At 50.8% G+C, this 4,615-nt stretch overlaps 1 non-coding gene across 1 annotated transcript; it reads right to left on the reverse strand.

The window, feature by feature from the left end:
• Positions 1 to 3,113: 3,113 nt before the first annotated feature.
• trnay-gua (transfer RNA tyrosine (anticodon GUA)) lies at positions 3,114 to 3,206 on the reverse strand. Its single transcript has 2 exons — positions 3,170 to 3,206; positions 3,114 to 3,149 (listed from the first exon to the last, which is right to left on the reverse strand). It is a non-coding gene; the product is annotated as a tRNA-Tyr (tRNA).
• Positions 3,207 to 4,615: the final 1,409 nt, after the last annotated feature.

The raw sequence follows: 4,615 nt of genomic DNA on the forward strand, positions 1-4,615 counted from the left end.
GGAAATCATGCTTGACAAATCTTCTGGAATTTTTTGAGGATGTTTCCAGCAGAGTGGACTAGGGAAAACCAGTTGATGTGGTGTATTTTGACTTTCAGAAGGCTTTCGACAATGTCCCACACAAGAGATTAGTGTGCAAAGTTAAAGCACATGAGATTTGGGGTAGTGTGCTGACGTGGATTGAAAACTGGTTGGCAGACAGGAAGCAAAGAGTAGGAGTAAATGGGTTCTTTTCAGAATGGCAGGCAGTGACTAGTGGGGTACCACAAAGTTCTGTGCTGGGGCCCCAGCTGTTTACATTGTACATTAATGATTTAGACAAGGGGATTAAATGTAGAATCTCCAAATTTGCGGATGACACTAAGTTGGGTGGCAGTATGAGCTGCGAGGAGGATGCTATGATGCTGCAGAATGACTTGGATAGGTTAGGTGAGTGGGCAAATGCATGGTAGTTGAAGTATAATATGGATAAATGTGAGGTTATCCACTTTGGTGGTAAAAACAAAGAGACAGACTATTATCTGAATGGTGACAGATTCGGAAAAGGGGAGGTGCAACGAGACCTGGGTGTCATGGTACATCAGTCATTGAAGGTTGGCATGCAGGTACAGCAGGCGGTCAAGAAAACAAATGGCATGTTGGCCTTCATAGCGAGGGGATTTGAGTACAGGGGCAGGGAGGTGTTGCTACAGTTGTACAGGGCCTTGGTGAGGCCACACCTGGAGTATTGTGTGCAGTTTTGGTCTCCTAACTTGAGGAAGGACATTCTTGCTATTGAGGGAGTGCAGCGAAGGTTCACCAGACTGAATCCCGGGATGGCGGGACTGACATATCAAGAAAGACTGGATCAAGTGGGCTTGTATTCACTGGAGTTCAGAAGAATGAGAGGGGACCTCATAGAAACGTTTAAAATTCTGATGGGTTTCGACAAGTTAGATGCAGAAAGAATGTTCCCAATGTTGGGGAAGTCCAGAACCAGGGGTCACAGTCTAAGGATAAGGGGTAAGTCATTTAGGACCGAGATGAGGAGAAACTTCTTCACCCAGAGAGTGGTGAACCTGTGGAATTCTCTACCACAGGAGGTTGTTGAGGCCAATTTACTAAATATATTCAAAAAGGAGTTAGATGTCGTCCTTGCTACTAGGGGGATCAAGGGGTATGGCGAGAAAGCAGGAATGGGGTACCAAAGTTGCATGTTCAGCCATGAACTCATTGAATGGCGGTGCAGGCTAGAAGGGCCGAATGGCCTACTCCTGCACCTATTTTCTATGTTTCTCTTACATTAGAAATAAACCGTCCTTTAAGTCAGGGACCTGCCCAGTGGCCAGTTCCTGCATACATAGATTAACACTGTAAAAGTCTACTTCACCTGGGCTGGGATACAGGTCATCCTCTGCCGTGGGGGGTGCTTCGACCAGGGGACTGCTGCAGTGTTGTCAGATAGACCGATATGTCCTCTGCACTGTCCTCGCCTGGTGTTGGTAGTTCCCTCTTTTCATCACTCACAACGTTCTCGAGCTGGGATGCTTCTGTTGCTGTGTCGCTCCCGGTATTCTGGAGGTGGGGTGTGCTGGTCACTTCACTGCTCCCGGGTTCCCGGAGCGGGGCTGCACTGGTCGCTTCACTGCTCCCAGTCGCCTGGGGCTGTGGATTGGTGTTTTGCCTCTTGTTCTGGTGGCGGTAGTGAGGGGCTTTGTCTCACCTTTCGTCATCAGATGAGCTGCTCTCGCTGCTGTCTGTCATGGGCATTAACCGCCTCGTCCCTTTCCTTTCAACAGGGGCCCTTGCTTGCCTCTTTTCCTTGCACTTGCGGGCCTTTCTCTTGGTGGTCTCCCATCCCGCTCCATCATCTGCTGCCTCCTTGTTCATGGACTCGGTGCACTTGGGGAGAGCTTCACGGCTGGGTGCTGGTGTCTCGCAGCTCACTGTAGCAGGCTTCTCTTCCTCCCTGACTTGTTCAGAATCCACGAGGGCGGTTGCTTCTTTGCACAGTGTGTAGGTCAGGGGGAGGGTGTCGGTCGCCTCTGGTGCGTTGTATTCCTCAGCTTCCTCCTCCTCTTGTGCAATGTTTTTTGCCGCCTGCGCATAGCTGAAGTTGCGTTTGGGGCAGTTCTTGTAAAGATGCCCAGCCTGACCACAGAGATTGCAGCACTCGGTCTCTTTACAGTCCTTTGTTTGGTGGCCTTCGTACTTGCAGTTGCGGCAGATGACTGCTGTGCAGCTTGCCGCCACATGGCCGACCTTCCCGTAGGTCCGGCACACATTGGGTTGTCCGGCGTACACCATGTCGCCCCGACTTCCTCCAATGGCGAAGCTGGAGGCGAGGTGCAGGATGGTTCTGCTGGCGTTCACTTTCATGGTGACTTGGATCTGCCGCTTGCTGGTCCAAATCCCGTGGAAGTCTTTCAGGTCGATGCTGTTTCCTCTGGCGTGAACTCAGTGACACTTGAGACCACGTTTCTTTCTGGAAAATTGCCCTGAGCCAAAAGCAGACTGAAGAATGCGGGCATCGATCCCGTTACTTTTCACATGTCAAGCGAGCTCAGTGCCATTTGAGCTAATTCCCCAGTAGCTTTTCGCAACTTACCCTAGTTTGCCTCTCAGTCGCCTTCTCGCACTCACCTTCAAGCAGCTCCATGACCAGCAGAGAACTCCTTCTTGAGGTTTGGCCCACTCCTTCAATGAATTATGTAATTCTCTCCAATCGGCATTGCAGAGCAGCAGCGAGCGAGCAACAGCAGGACGGGAAGCCACAGTAACGAAGAAAGAAGCCGAGAAGAGCACGAGACCGTGGAAGGGAAGCGAGGTGACCGGAAAGTAGCGGCTACCCTGTTTGTGAGGGAGAAGGCGAGAGCGCTGTCTGAGAGACAAGACATTTTGTTTTGCCTGAAAGGGAGTGCTGAGTGCTTTGAAGTGTTGCTGCTCAATGGCACTCTCTGCTGGTGAGCAGACACAAATGCTCAAGCATAACAGCTGTGTGAAGGTGGATGCAGAGTGCATTAAGGTTTGAGACGAGAAAAGTGGTGTCCTGCGTCTTCAGGGCAACATGATGCACCATAAAGTGAAGAGAGCTGGTTTGAGTGAATTGCTGCTTAATCCAAAGGAACACCAGCTCCTTCGAGCCAGAATTGAACCAGCAACCTAAGGATGATCTTGCTGCATATTGCTACTACAGTCCTCTGCACTACCAACTGAGCTATCGAAGGGAAGCTGCAAAGATGCTTCTGTGTGATGATTGTTTTCCCAGCGCATGTTGACGCATCTGGCCTCATGGAGTGGCCTGTGCGTCTTCAGTACCAGCCCATGCTGCAGCGCTGTGAGACTGTGAACCGCCAGCTACTCTTTACAGCCTGGAAAACGCGTGTGACTAACAATCACAAGAGTGTAGCTTTGACTTCTTATCAGGCTCGCAGATTTTTTGCAAGCTGCGCATTCTGAATTTAAAGACCTTGCAAGCTGCCCGACTTGGTCGTGCTGCCTGGCGGCTTGCATGGCAAGTGCCTTCTTCGCGCAGCAGGCAGCGTATCAGTCTGCTCAATCGAAGGTCCTGAGTCAAATGCTCAGAAAAGGAATCAGTGCTGGCAAGTCGTTCTTTTGGCTTCTCTCACCTCATATATCCATCTTTGCCAAAGTTAAGAAGTCTTGCTTAAGACATGGCAGAAAAAGGTTTGCTGTGCTTTGGCCCATCTGGTGTAAACTCAGTGACACGTGAGACCACGTTTTTTTCTGGAGAATTGCCCTGAGCCAAAAGTAGAGTGGAGAATGCGGGCATCGATCCTGCTTTTTCTCACATGCTAAACAACCACTCTACCATTTGCACTAATTCCCCAATAGTTTTTTGCAGCTTACCCTAGTTTGCTTCTCAGTCGCCTTTTCGCACTCGTCTCCAAGCTGCTCCACGACCATCAGAGAAAATCTTCTTGAGGATTGGCCCACGACTTCAATCCATTTTTTAATTCTCTCCGTTCGGCATTGCGAAGCAGCATCGAGTGAGCAACAGCAGGACGCGAAGCCACAGTAACGAAGAATGAAGCGGAGAAGAGCACGAGACCGCGGAAGGGAAGCGAGGTGACCGGCAAGTAGCGGCCGCCCTGTGTGTGAGGGAGCAGGCGAGAACGCTGTCTGACTGATAGTCAAAACAATTTGTTTTGCCTGAAAGGGAATGCTGAGTGCTTTGAAGTGTTTGAACTGGCCTCGGGAGCGAAAGTCAATCGCAGCAAAAGCGAGGCCATGTTCTTTGGCAACTGGGCCGACCGATCCTTTATTCCCGTCACCGTGAAGCCAGATTACCTGAAGGTGTTGGGAACATGGTTCGGAGCGGACGGGGCGTGCGCCAAAAACTGGGAAGAGCGTATCGCCAAACTGAAGCAAAAACTGGGATGGTGGAAGCTGCACTTCCTCTCCATGGCAGGAAAGAACCTGGTCATCAGGAGTGAGGTGCTCTCGGGGTTGCTGCACGTGGCACAGGTCTGGCCCATCTCTCGCTCCTGTGCCGCGGCAGTCACCCGGGCCGTCTTCCACTTTGTCTGGAGGTCCAAAATGGAACATGTGCAGAGACACAATGTACAAATCTCTGGACAGTGGAGGAAAGGATGTTCCGAACGTGGCCCTCATC

Source organism: Pristiophorus japonicus, chromosome 1 (assembly GCF_044704955.1).
Source record: "Pristiophorus japonicus isolate sPriJap1 chromosome 1, sPriJap1.hap1, whole genome shotgun sequence".
NCBI lineage: Eukaryota > Metazoa > Chordata > Chondrichthyes > Pristiophoridae > Pristiophorus > Pristiophorus japonicus.